At 40.2% G+C, this 14,799-nt stretch overlaps 2 long non-coding RNA genes across 3 annotated transcripts; one reads left to right on the plus strand and one right to left on the minus strand.

The window, feature by feature from the left end:
• The first annotated feature begins 86 nt into the window (after positions 1 to 86).
• Positions 87 to 2,494, plus strand: LOC122188203. Of its 2 annotated transcripts, none has more exons than XR_006181518.1 (3): positions 87 to 196; positions 310 to 406; positions 897 to 2,494. It is a non-coding gene; the product is annotated as an uncharacterized LOC122188203 (long non-coding RNA). The 2 variants fall into 2 exon arrangements; XR_006181520.1 differs by having other exon boundaries at positions 87 to 137.
• Positions 1,831 to 6,615, minus strand: LOC122182255. The gene is made up of 3 exons (XR_006179755.1): positions 6,064 to 6,615; positions 3,471 to 3,599; positions 1,831 to 2,012 (listed from the first exon to the last, which is right to left on the minus strand). It is a non-coding gene; the product is annotated as an uncharacterized LOC122182255 (long non-coding RNA).
• Positions 6,616 to 14,799: the final 8,184 nt, after the last annotated feature.

Below are 14,799 nucleotides of genomic sequence, written 5' to 3' on the forward strand. Positions count from 1 at the left end.
ATTAATTGCAGGGTTAGCACTGGCAATCCATTCACATAAATAGAGACCAGCTTCCTCTTCCCAGCTCTTCTCTCCTGTTGGCCATATTTCCTCTCTGCAGGTGAATGCACCGAGGAAAGACTTACAGGTTCTTCTTTGTATGTTTGTTTGTTTTGTTAGTTTATTTTTAAGAAAAGAGAAAAAAAGTTTACCCAAGGTAAAGCCATGATAACTTGCAGTTTCTCCTTCTCCTTGAACGAATGTGTACTTTGAGCTGTGTTTGGTGCAAATATGAGATGAGGCTTAACAGGCTGGCATTTGACATCACAGGCTGTGAAGAGGGTTCTGAATGCTTGTCCCCCAGATCTAAAATTCCTCTTATCCTGCAGACCTCACTCCATGAGAGAGAGTAGGTATACTGACCCAGGTGAGATTTTTATCTTATTTTCCTTCATTTACGTGATCACATTCATCATGTAAACTCAGCACACATTATTTCCTAGGTACTGGTGGGGAGGAATGTGTGTCCAAATTTTCTTGTGCTGATACAACTATCAGACTTCAAATTTTGTGGATACTTGTAGGGCTGTGCTCTGCAGAGCCAGTAGTCTGGCACATTCCACAGGCTTACTTTAATGAGAATTACTGTTGTAAACTGCTGAGCTAAGGAAAGTAATTGCAGCAGCTGCACTAGCAATGGCTTCTATCACTGCCGTGGAAAGAAAAACATCTCTGCCAGCTACAGCACAGGTATTTTATTATGACGGAAATATAGGTAGATTTTACTATGAATACACATTGTAAAATATTGGGGGGCATGGGTAATGTCTATTAAAAAGATACCCCAGCCCTCCCATTTTAATTTGTATGCTTTCCTTGTGCTTCTACTGTTCTTTCTGCCCACATGTGACACCAAGAGAACTTTTCCACAACAGCGTTTGAGTCTTGGAGCAAAATACCAACACAAGGCTGAAAAAAAGCATTGGCAGCCCCAGCCACATGAAGATCAGTTCTGTGCCTATATCACATGGAGTGTTGAAGGCAAGATGGTATCTGCAGGCCTGATGATGGTGGGCTGGGTGCTGCCACATACACATCTCCACAAGTTGCCTCAGCATTGCAGCAGGCTGCTGCCAGCCTGGCCCCTCAGTTAACATTATAAGACTTTCTGGAGATAGCTCCTGAAAAAACAAGCTGTACCTAACTTGATCATGTGGCAATTTGTGCTGGTGGACTTCTTGCTTTTCACTTCAGACCAGAAGGCCTAGCTGTCCAGCTGAGCTGTAACACTGATTGTTCTCCAAGGCTTCCAGATCTTTCTGAAGTTATGATGAAAATAAAAATTAGTTGCAATTGTAGCTGGCTCCTCCCTACAAGGTGTATTGTGAGGTGTCTGCGTTGGATGCATGGAAATCTAGAGCAGAAATGGACAAAGCCCTTGAGAACCATCTCCCAGACATTGAAGACAGAAGAAAAATTCCTCAAACAAGAACGCTACCATGGTACTTGATTCTTAGCAGAAGTATTAACGTTGCCTTTCTTGTTTGGTTTTCTCCTACCACTCATAAATGATTTTTTAGAAATGTATATTAATATGTAAGGGAAAATTTTTGGTGAGTGGGTTGCTTGTATTGTGGAGAGATAAAATCTCTGTGAACATGAGAGATGATCTGTATGCTGGAGCAGAGGGAGAATAACTATCCTTGTTTGGTTTTATTGGTTTTATTCATTTTAGTCTGTTGATATTGGCTGTCTGCTGGCTTTTCTTTGCAAAAGCTGAATGGAAATTAGGAAGTATTTGTATCTGAGGCTCCATAAAAGAAGCATCCAGAGTTTGCATTGACGGTTTAATCTAATGACAAATGCCAGGCACTTTTTGTTATTTCAAAAAAAAAATTTTTTTTTTTGAAACATTGTAAGATTTTAAAATTACCTCAATCTCATTATGTCAACATTTCTGGACTAAAGCAGCTTCCAGATCTTATGTTCAACATTTCCCCTACTGTTAGCTTCATACTTGGCTTGCAACAGACCTAGGAAGGGAAAAAAAAGTCACCTTTTTCAGTTTTCATTCTGCAAGGAGAAAAGATGAGGAAAGAAAAATAAAAGGAGAAAAACTACTGGGGCTCTGGACTCCTGTGTGACAGTGTCTTTACCAGCAGAGCCTAAGGGATCCTCTATTTTGATCTGTAATTGTCACTAATTCATTTAAGGAGGAGGAGGGGGCAGAAAGGAAAACAAAACAAAATAAAAAACCCCAAACAAAGTACTGCTAAGATACTTGAATATGCTGATTTCCATGAAATTTAAGGTGTGGTCACACCACTCACTGACAACTAGAGAAAGTATGATACCCAAAAGGAAGATGGCAATGAATTACAAACATTATAAAGATTTGATATCCAAATTTTCTATGTGTTTACAACTGTGCTAGACTCTAAAAACTTTTAAAAGACAAAATCAAAAATGATAAATAGAATAAATGTTTGAAATACACCTATTCTTTCCTGGTTTTATGTGGTAGAGCTCTTAAAATTTGAATGTATTGCTGTATTTAAAACTAACACTATAAGTGCTGAATTGCTCTTACTAAGGTTTCTTGTTTCTCCAGTGAGATAAAGAAATGTTTTGTGGGTTGCATTTAAACATAGCAGCTGCTTAATAAATAGATCTTGCATTTAAGCAGAAAAGAGAACTGCTAAAAAAAAAAAAAAAAAAAAAAAAAAAAAAACCAAAGTAAAATGCACAGATAATTCTTGAAATATATTGTTCTCTTCAGCTTTTAACTGATATTTCTAATTCAATGGGCTTTCTCATTTTGAATACCAGCCCCTTGTCCCACCCACAGGGCACCGTCAAGGCACACATACACATGGAAACGATTCTACATAAGGCTACTTAATGGCAGACAGCTGCAAGCACTGACTTTTTCTGGAGTTGTGTTTTGCAAACACTAAGCTAATGCCCTTGCCTTCTGCCCAGCTATCAGATGTTGCTAATGCTTTAGAATGGCTCCTGTCCAGTCTTTAGAGAGATGTACCTATGTGAACACATCTCTGACCCTTACTGTCTTTCCCTGCTTGACTGGAAAGCATATTAACATCATCCAGCAAGCCTCTTTTATCTTTTTTCTATTTATCTTTTTGTTTTGCTTTCTTCTCAGCATTCGAACTTATCCGCCGAGTGCTCTTAACTATACCCCTTTCAGCTCTTCTCTATTTATCCAAATCTTTGAGAACTTAATTCTTTGGTTGCCTTTTCTCTTTTTTCTCCATTTTACCCATGGGCAAACTTGTTCACTCTTCCAGGTGAATGTTAATGACTCTCAAATTTTCCTCTCCAATTCAGGTCAGCATTCTCTATCCAGACTGAGCTGTCTTCTAACCTAACATTCCTATATGGGTGACTGCACAGCTAAAGCCTTGCTCAGTCTTTTCCCACTGGAGCATCTCACTTCTTTTCTTAATTACTATAAACCCCCAGTCCTGTACCCATTACTCCTTTGGATGGATGTGCGTTTTGTCCTGAGGAGATGCTGCTGCTCATCCTGGTTTGTTTCTCCTTAAAGGCTGTTCTTTGGGCACAGCACTTCAGAGGTCAATTCCACTTCTTTTCTGCTTCTGTTGCAAATAATTAGGGGGAGAAATAATTAGCACAAGTGGTTCCAGCAATAGAGGTTCCTCAGTCTTAGCGCTGAAGTGTTTTGTATTCAACTGATGTTAGGCTAGTTGGGGATATTTGGGGGAATCTTTTTTTTTTCCTTAGTACCTAGTAGCTAATAACCTTTGATCATTTCTAATAGAACAATACTCTATTATCTGAAATCTTGTAGCAAATTAATGTAACAGTCACTGAGAGACCAGATATTTTAAACAGGCATCAGTTTATTACACTCTTTTCTCTCTGTAAAGATATTTCTGAGTTCAGAAGGGATTTCCCTTGAAGAGGCAGAGATGTGAGTGAAGAGTCACTATAAATAACTAATTATCAAAAAAATATTTTTAATTGTGTTTGTGGATGTGTATACTGCCTTGAAAGGAACACCTCATGCTTATGTGACTCTCAAACACCGAAGCTGAAGAGATGAGTCGCTCACACCCAGCTCTGCCAGGTGCTCAGGATGAGAGGTGAGAACACCTGTAAGGCAGCGCTGCCCTGAGGGGACGGGCGGCAACTTGTAATGGGGAGTCTATACAGCAGCCTTCCATCTCCAGTGCTTTCCCACAGCGCAACAGGCTCCATCAAAGAACAAGGCATATTGTAATTTTCTAGTAGTTTATTATATAGTGGAGCTTCTTTAACACGTATCACTATCTCCTCTTCTGATTTTCTTAAATCTTTGCCTTTGGGCCAATCCATAATCACTTCAAAGATTCTCAGATGAGTGAGATTCTGTATTTGAGCCAGCTGTTTGATCAGTGCAATCAACTTACTCCGTTTAGCATCAGTATGCTCCCTTTGACTGCTGGCTGAAAGTTCAAGGTGCCAAAAGGAGTTGTGCTTCAGTACCAACTTCTTGTGAAGCAGCTTGTGACCTCAACAGAAGGGAAGAGGTCTCTGAGAGACCAGACCTGGTAGACAGCTGCTTTATGCCCTTTGTCTCTTAGGCAGCTATACAGAAAGTCCACCTGTACCCTTTTGAGTCCTTGGAGTACCATCTTAGATAACCATACTGAGGATGCATGGAGCCTCTGGGCCAGTTGCAATTGAGTGCTTTTGCCACTAATTTCTAGTTAGTCTCACATTGACCTCCAATATACTTTGCTCTTGGGATCACTTTATCGCTGCAGAAAAACAAATGGGTTTGGTCCTTTTATAATGTGATAGCATTAGAGTATGCTGTGCACTGGTATCCACTAGAGCATTACGTTTCTGTGCCAGGCCATCCAGTCCACTCAGTCCAATAAACCTGACTGTCCACCTAGCTGGAGGCAGAGTCTCTCTAGTGTTAGTTATTGTATTCATCGTTCATCTCATTTATAAGCACCAGAAGGCCCGTTGTCAACCTCAAAGATAAGGTTGGACCATCTTCTCAATCTGGAGAACTGCCTGCTGGAAGCCAGAATTGCGGTCTTCCTGGAAGCACCCTCTCTTGTGATTGTTTTCCATTGCAACTCTAGTACCTGTGCCCAGAACACTGAGGTGGGTTTTCCATCCCACCTTCTCATATCCTCTCCATGGTCACATACATAAAACCCCAGGATGGTGTATGGCATGTACCCGCTATATCCTCTCTCTGGAGCAGAGGAAAGCTTGCTTCTAATAGGTGAGATATTAATTTATACTGGTGGAATACAGAGCATATTGTCTTTGAATTGCTGGAGCTCCTGGGAGTTTCCAAAGCCAAGATACAGGCCCATCGGGGAGGGTGCGAGACTATCGTCATATCATCAAAAAAGGCTGCCCACTTCATCTACTGTTGTTTTTTTTTGTTATCTTTCATGTTCATTCCAACCAGGGTGCTGGCGTACGGTGCACTCCATACAACGGTCACTGGTTTGTAAATAAAAAAAATAAACTTAGAGTGATGTTTGTTTATTTTGGAGTCCTTGTGTGCAAGAGTTGTACTGTTATCCATTAGCAATAAAGCATCTTCATTTTAACATCTAATACTTCAAAATGAATGTCAATACAGCCAGGTCATTTCTCCTTATTTACCTCTCTATGCAGAACTATTTGTATCTGATCTATCTGCCAAGGGAAAAAATAAATATATAAATAAAAATAAAAAATTGACACAATGTGTTCAGCTGCCATGGTTCAGTCATTGTTTTGTTTCTCTATTTTCTGCAAAAGCAGTTGAAGTTTTAAATTTCTTTCGATGTCTGCATCCAAAACATTGTTCCTGCTCTTTGTACAGAAAGGAATTAGCAATTGGTGTCATTTCCCCTACTTCAGTCTTTTCATCTTTTTAACCCACACTGGAAATGTGTGCAGTTTGAAGATTAATGCATTAACGTTGTGCACTAATGAAAGAATTCAGTAGGATTCTGTATTATTAAATGTTCGCTCTGAATCACTTTCAAATCATCTGCGGATTAAAGGCAGGCAAGTAAGGTTAAATTTGAGTTACTCTGTATTTACCTCTAATTGTTTACTGCAGTGGCTGTGATGGGTCCACTCTTCACTTTGGGATCAAGTGGTTTATTTCATCTTTTTTCTTCTTGAAAACAATTCACTCTGTCAAAAGAAAGTTAACACAGAGTTACAATGGGAATTAAAAATCCAAACAAGATGAGTTCAATTGTAAGAAATGACTGCTGCATAGGTTTACTTTCTCCATGGAAATTACATCGCTGTGCCAATCCTTCAGTTTTTCTTTTGTCATTTACAACATCTTGTCCCACAGAGAAAACTTCTTACACTACAACTGAATTTCAGGATTTATCTTTTCATTTGTAATTATTCAAACAGAGGATTTATCCCTTAAGAAGTTTATGAGTGAGTGCATTTGTACCCGATTGATAGAACTGTTTTTAATAGAAGTGCAATGGAAAACTTTAATACTTAGAAAATCTTTTCCTAGTGAAATAAGTAGATAAGCCTGTTCTGACAATTGACATTTAGATTTGTGTATGGGAACTGCTGAGTCACGGCATGAACCTCTGATTGATCACCTGAGGTGAGCCTTGAGTCAGCCAGAGGAGCACAGGTGAAGGCAATTCACCTGTGCTGCCGGAAGGGGGGGAGCCAGGCTGCACCCCTCCTGGACCTATTTAAGAGCTGGCTACCAGAGGGGAAGGGTCTCTTCTGGAGATCCCCTCTTTTGGTATCTTCTGGTGAGCTCAACCCAAGGGTAAGTTCTTCCACTTATTCTCTTTTTGTGATCGTTGTCTGCTTTGCCTTACTCTCTTGATTATATTGTGATTATAACATCTTGGTTATACAGATTTGTGAGTTGACACATATGATTTTTCTAATTGACTTCAAGTGTTAAGCATGAAAGAAAACTTCAGACGTGCACTGCAGCTCTGGTCAATATGGTCTCCTTCATTTATATGCAAAGCAACTCTATATTGTCTGAGTTTTATCTTGGTTCTCTTGGGGTAAAAGGCAATTCTTTATATGTAAGTATGAACATATAACATGTATTTCCCTTCTTTCTCTTCAGTCATTCGAGGACATGTGGTAGCTCACTATGTGGATGCTCTATGTGTACAGTGCAGTCACCACATAATTGTTTATGAAGGGGTGGAGGCAACAATAGGATGTGAGAAATGAGAATAAAAATGCATGTTATGAACAAATCTGACTGGATGAAGGTGGAAGGAGGCTGTGTCTGACCTGGGTGTTGTGTTCTGTTCACGGATGTGCCTTACACGCACTGATACAAGGTTTGGAATGCAGCAGTTCTCTCTGGCTGTGGCTTCCAGCAGGTACCCAGTGAGAAGGAATGAGGTCCCCAAGACACAGCACAATGTGACCCCACAAGGCAGAGAGAAAACTGAACACAAATGCAGGGTAGAAGTAGTGGCAGTGTGTGCATACTGCTATTAGCAAGAGGGCACTGACATGCAACCTGGGAATGGCAGCAGGAGCTAGGACATCACATCTGCTGCCTGAAACACTGTGGTTGTACTCATTCTTTTAATTAACCATGCTTATGATTTGCTGAAAAACTTAGTAAGTGACGTATAGGAATGAGGTGATACTTGAACTATCTGCTTGGCTGCACAGTATCTTTGTTTAATAAAGATTAATTTATCCTACATGCATCGAGTACATTGCAGGATAATGTAAGTCTTTGGTTCTCAGTTTAAGTTTACAGTTTTCTTGAATAACAATTCATCACTGCCATCAGTGACACTTTTCTACACTGCATGTTGAGGACAATTAATAAACTGACTCTTGCTGCTAATCATGGGATCTTTTAAGTCTACATTCAAAATGCTACCTGAAATCTGATACCCTTATATTATGAATAATGTAGCATATTCTCTTGGGTAAGTGATAGGACAAGGGGAAATGTCCTCAGGTTGCACCAGAGGAAGATCAGGTTGGACGTTAGGAAAAACTTCATCTCTGAAAGAGTGGTCAGGCAGTGGAACAGGCTTGACCAGGGAGATGGTGGAATCATTACCCCTGGAGGTGTTCAAGAAATGTGTAGATGCAGTACTTAGGAGCATGGTTTAGTGGGCAATATTGGTGGTAGGTGGACAGATGGACTAAATGATCTTTGAGATCTTTTCCAACCTTGTTATTTCATGATTCTATGATTCTATATAGGACTACTGAAAACCTTTCATACATTCCTTGTATTTGCCTTGTATCTTCTTTTTCAGTACACGCCAGTTTTGAGGCTCCACGACAGCAACTATAAACCTAAGAGAGCAAAAATTAAAAGTTCAATTTCAGAATTGAGAAAAAATGGGAAGAGATAAAAAGTCTCCTATGTGGGAAGAATTTACCATTTTTGAACAAACAAATATCTCTCATAAAGATTTTTAGCTTCCTCAGACACGTGCTGCATGCTATGTTCAAGCAGAGTTCATTCAGAGCTACATGTGAAATAGAACAAATAATTGGTACAAGCAAATTGGAGTAATTGCAGAAAGGATAAGAAGTCTTGAGGGACTATCAGAAATATCTGAAATGTGGAAAAATTGCATTAGGAAGAAAAAAGGCACCATAACAGTAGGCAAAATCACAATCTCTGTCCATAGTTGTGAGCTTTCCTGACTACGTGTGACACTTCAATCCCAAATATCTGAGATATTCTGTTTATTCTTCATGATTCTTGTCAATATGGTATCAATGTATCATAAGGAAGATTTAGGAAGAAGAATGATGAAAAAGAAAGGTAGAGATGACCCCATTTGAGGCAAATTGATAATTTTCCAATAATTTCTTCTACCGTAGATGAAATGCGATGTCCCCAAACTCCCTTTCTTCAGTTGTAGACCTAGTCTTTCACCCAGTATGTGATATTTCAGAGGACTGGCATAAAATCCACCTAACCAAAATGTCAAAATAAACAAATGAAAGGTGAGCGGTCAGTCAATGCAAAAAGAACCATCTGCATTACTCAGATGAAGTTAGATTTTGCTTAACTTGTCATATTGTGTGCACGTTAGAGAAGTTGATGCATAAACCTGTCTGAGGAAAATCACTGTTTCTAATCTTCAGAATTCAAGTGTTTGTTTAATTGTTTTCTAATCTATGAGCACGTAGATAGAGAGATTGATCAGTAGATAGATAGACGTTTGAGAGAACACTGTTCACCCCATGAGTTCTGGCTTTGGTTTAGAGAAAATCATTGGTTTTATTAAGATTACTAGGGACTGAGAAATCAAAGAACCCTAAAATTCAAGGAATGGTATTATCTAGTAAGATTTCTAATGGAGAGCTGATATTTTCAATTATTTCTGCTATGAAGGATGCTTCAAAAGTAATGTTCCTATTTTATTAAGCTGGCCCACAGTATCAGAGGTGAATGTTGGTGGCATGGCTGTAGAGGTTGAACTCTCCTACCAGTACTCCTTTACATTTTGTTGCCATTTGACAGATGGCAGCAGAGGGGCAATCTGACGGAATGGAGTCTGATATGGCAGTGCATATGAAGCACAGGTGTGCCACTGAATTCCTCCATATGGAAACAATTGCAGCCATTGACATTCCTCAGTGCTCACTGAACATTTAAGGAGACAAAAGAGTGGATGTAAGCACAGAGAGGCAGTGGGTGGTGTGTTTCAGCAGTGATGACAGCAATAGAGGATCACCTCTGCTGGTGCAGGTTTTAACGAGTAGAGAATGCAAGCTCTTGTTCATCACTGGCAAAAACGTGCAGCTAGTGGTTGTGACCATGTTGAGAAACAGTGTTTTGTAGCTGAGAATTTGCTCTATCAAGTAATTTTATTGTGTTCCGTCTGTTGTAAATAAAATGGAAATAAATAGGAAGCATTACTTTCAGAGCAGCCCACATATATTTTCAGTATTTTGTAATTGTCACAGAATTGTAAGAAGAGTGGAGAAGTAATATTAAAGACTTTTTTTTTTTCCTTCATTATCTATTCTATTATATAGTGCTGGGAAGAAAATTATCTCCCTCATTTCCTGAACCACTATGTGACTAGCAGAAAGATATTGTAACTTTTAAAATCTATCGAGGCTTCAAAAAGATGCGTTCCCTTCAATAACAAACCCATAATTGTATGCACTGTCAGCACTGGCATTTCGGATTCCTAATGCTGTTCCCTTACTGTTTGTTTAATCTTTCATAATCACATACTGGGCATCTGCAGACAATTTACCCTAGATAGATAATGGTCAGAAAGCAGGGGGTTTTCTGCAAAGAAACGAAAATGTAATGTTCAATACTTATCACTGGAATAAAAGATGAAGTCAGTTGCTAACATGGACCAAAAAGAAAAACATCAGGATCTTAGCAAGAGAGTAAAGTTAGAACACAATGGCAAGTTTGTGACCAGCTACAAAGCAGAGGGTTTTGTGTTTGATGACCTGTGTATGTTGTTGCTAGATGCAGGCATCTCTGTTCTTTTCCTTGGGCACCAAGTGCCTTGATAGTGCATGATGATACATAAACCCTCTGCTGTGAGTTGGGACATAAGGTGACTTCAGGTTCAGATGGGTAAAAGACAAAAAGTTGTAACCTGAGCAGCAAGGAAAGCAGAAGTTTCAGCACTAGAGAATGTTCATCCGTATCCTGAGGAGCTAGTACAACGTGCTTTCTGTCTCCATTTAGAAGTACAAGCTCAAAAGGCTGACAAACACATAAAGGGCTCTTTTCCTTAAGGAAATAAGCCCTCTAAATGCCACCATCTCTTGCCATAACTGAAGCTAAGAGCAAGAGGGTGTTTGCCCACTTTGCATTGTAGCTGGACAAAAAGAAAAAAACACTATTTAAAACAATAAATTTATCATAAGGTAGTGGTAACCATAGTGTTGCCATGTAGTATTGCCCAGAGGGATGTATAAGAAAGACATAAAACTACGAAGACAGTGAAATCTAGAGGGCAGGATGTATGAGGAGCAACTGAGGTCCTTTGGTTTGCTCAACTCAGATCAGAACCAGCTGAGGTGGTTGCAGCTCCTCACAGGGAGCAGAGAGGCAATGCTGAGCTCTGCTCTGTGTGACAGCAGCAGGGCCCGAGGGAACGGCATGGAGATGCGTCAGGGGAGGGCAGCTGGGGGTTAGGGAAGGTGTCTGCAATGGAGGGCGGTGGGGCACGCTGTGGTTTCCATGTGCAAGAGAGACAAGTATGAGTGCCGCAGGCTAAAATCAGGCTTTGTGGCACACTTCCTCTTCCAACCAAGGCAAACATTGATTTAATTGCTCTTAGTCTATAGTGTGTCTTCTCAGAAAAGTGTCATTGGGTTCCTTCCTTCTCTGGGTGACTTGTTTGCAAACAAAATGCGCTGTTCATGTGCCAAGGGCATTTGGGGCTAGTCTAACAGAGGAGCTGTTCTGAACAGACCATTGCTACTGCAGTCCTTAGCATAGATCTCAGAAGGGAATGAATTGCTTCTGGGGCTTTTTTGGGGTCCTTACCATAGGGGACTTTGTCAGCTGTGTGGTGTTATATTTTACCACTTGTATTAAATAGAAACACAAACCACCTGCTGTTCTGCAGCCTGAAGTGTGAAGATTGCTCTGGCTTTTGTCATCTGGTGTTCAAAGCCAGAGCGGGTGTCAGTGAGAGTTCTGAAGGACTCACAGCCAGACGTGGTGACAGTGGCACTCTCTGAGTCATTCCTTTATTTGAAAGAAGCTGTGCTGTGGCTTATTTTGGAAAGACGTGGAGTTGGCTGTCCTCAGGGAGTGTGGCTCACCTCTCTCAGATAGGAAAGTTCTCTGTGTATAAATTTATTTAATGCTGAATTTCTTCTGCTCATCTCTATTTTTTTTATAGCGTAACTTTTAGAGACTGGCATCTCTGAAAATTGTAGTCTGTCAGCTGAATACCTACTAATGAGCAATATGAGTTTGGATGCTTTTGTTTTGGTTTTGTTTTGTTTTTTTTTTTTGCCTAGGTCATGTAAGTTGAGTAAGAGATCATTCATTGTTGACTAGCGGTTGAAATACAGGCTCTCACTATTAATGCTGATAAAAGCCAGGTGCAGTTTTGTTTAGAGCTCTTTTATATTACCAGCTCTCATGCAAGGGAATCTCTGCTGGGCTGAAGAGCTGAAGAACCCTCAAGAGCTTCCTTTTCTGTACAGTCACAGATGAGCTGATGCCCACATAGTAGAGATAGTTACCCAGTGTGTAACAGAGCCATAGCATCAAGATCACAGGTCTGCAGATGAAGGCATGTACAGAGAGCTTATCGCTCAAAGCTGTGCATATCAAAATAGTTGTTATTTGGTGAGAAAAGCCATGTTTTGCTTTTATCTATTAGTCTCCCAAGACAGCTATCTGATAGCAGAGCTAAGTTCAGAAGAGCTTACAGCTGTGCTCTTCTTACAGATGACCGTTAGAACTAGCGGAAGATATTTCACAAGCAAATACTCTTCCCAGATCCTGTGAATTAAAAGAATGATTTTCTTCCAGCCATTGATAAGTTGTTATTATTATTCTAAGAGCATTTCAGCAGTCTTCCACCAGCTATATCTCTGAGAGTCTTGTGACTTGTTCATTGGAAAACTCTACCACGTGTGCAGCTGTTCTGCTTTTACAAGATAACGAGACATCAAAAGATGCCAGGCATCATGCCAGATAACTGAGCTGTTAGAGCAGGACTACCACAGCACTTCTGCCTAAATGTCTCTGCTTGTTCCAGAATTGACAAATGGCCACTTCTGTGAGCAGATCTGTTTACTGGGAGAGTTGCCTCTGCCAAAAGTATGAACTTGAACCGTGCTGAGGTTTGTAACCCCAGAGTTAGGGGGAGCCATTCACTACCTCTTGTGGTGAACTAAAAATGTTGAAGAATTGCTGGTTGTGTGCAAATTGTCTAATATGGGGGAAAAAGCACGTATTCATAAGATAGTTTCTACTACTTCAGTGGTACGTTACAAATGGATTATTCACATTTTGCTAGCTTTTAGAATAAATGTAGATACCGCAGCCTGCTGTCAGCAGAGCACTAACTGCTGGCCTCTATTCGAAGTGTTTGAGAAAACTTTTTCTTTTTTTTCTCTTCCCTTCCAATTTCAAGAAACTATTTGTTTGATGAATTCATATGGTGTGATGCAGTACTGGAAATAATTATATCTGTTAATTCAGAGGACTATGTAGTTCATCTGTAGTATTTCTTTCACTGGGAATCTACAAAGGCTCTTCCAAGTCCAGCCTATTTTGGGACACTTGAAAGACCGTGATATGGGAGAAGAACTGGGAATACAAATACCAGCTTGCTTACATTGGTTACAGGAGTGAGAAAATGAAGACTGTAGTCAACTCCCTTGAGAGAACAGTGGTGAAAATATTCAAAACAATCCCTCAGTAAGATAACAAAGTGCATGGAAGAGAAACATGGCTCCTTTTTCAGAAGGAGACAATAAGATTTCCATGTCTTTGCTTTCCTCCTGCTTTGCATCACATTACTTCTGTCCTGCTCTTGTTACAGCTGCACAGGGGAGAAGTACTGTACATCTACAAAAAGTGAATTTAATAAGTCAGTGGTTTCATCTTAGTTATCTCTGTAAAACGTGTGTACAGCTGTCCCTCTACACAGTGATAGTTTCATAGAGTACAAGAATAAATTTACACTTGAGAGAAAAATTTGATTCCAAGTTTGGTAGTTGATGCTGATGTTTGGCCTCCCACCTGAGAGGGTTTGTGGCTGTGCTTGCAGGGCATTAGTGTAGGTGATATTACTGTCACAGAGCTGGGCTATGCTGATTATCTCAGTGTGAAAATTTTAAATTGGTATAGCTGAGAAACATAATGCAGGAGATGATGGCTTTCACATTTATTTTAAAGCTTTAATTTTAGGTTTATGAGCTCCTCACAGAGTTGAGTGTTTTTTTAAGATCAATTTTCTGGGTCTGCGGTTTTAAACTCTGCTTTAAATTCCACTCCAGAGTGGAATGAGTTGCATGGTCTCTGCTCAAACAAACTAGATCTACTGAGCCACTTAAAAAGTGGGTAAATACTGCCTTGAGTGCTGAAGATGGGATGCAGTATCACACTGCAGGCATTATAACTTCTATTTATAGAAAGAATGTTCCACAGCCTGGTCCTTTCCCTAGCTTTCAAAAGCAACAGTTGTTTGAAAAAGTCTTCCCAGATGTTGAGCTCCAATTTGCCTATTTGGATAGAGAGGAAGAATCACTGTTTCTTGTAGTATGTACAGTTGAAGCTTGCAGTCATTACAGACCAAAGAAATCCAAATAATTACTTCTGGTGACTGTAGACAAACAAACGCAGCAGACTTCAAGGAGCAAAAGGCAACAGTATGCAAGACTAAAGGGAGCACTGCTGTAGCAGAAATGCTAGATCATGGCCTGAAGCTGATTGAGCACCTGATGAGAAAGCAGAGGCAATGCACCTGAGTAATTGGAAGGGGTGGAGCCAGGATGCACTCCTTCCCAGACCTCATATAAGGGTTGGCAGTGGAAGCAAGGGTGTTTCTTGTTGGGGATCCCTGGCTTTTAGGAGCCTTCCAAAGGTAGGCAGCTGTTTTCCTTTATTTCAGTAGCTGCTGTATTTGGACTCATTCTCAATTGCTATAGCCAAAGGCTTTGCTTTCCTGCTATTACTGTGGTACTTTCTGTCCTACTGTAGCATTACAACCATGAAACTCTTCTTTCATGATGTAATTCACTACCCATCTTCTATAGTAAGCAACCTTCCCTACAGCAAAAGCCTTGTGCTTGACCTCCTTTAAGAACCAGTGTGTTCCAATGGGGGTGGAA

This window comes from Lagopus leucura, unplaced genomic scaffold, assembly GCF_019238085.1.
Source record: "Lagopus leucura isolate 7727_CA_CO unplaced genomic scaffold, USGS_WTPT01 Super-Scaffold_73, whole genome shotgun sequence".
Lineage (NCBI taxonomy): Eukaryota > Metazoa > Chordata > Aves > Galliformes > Phasianidae > Lagopus > Lagopus leucura.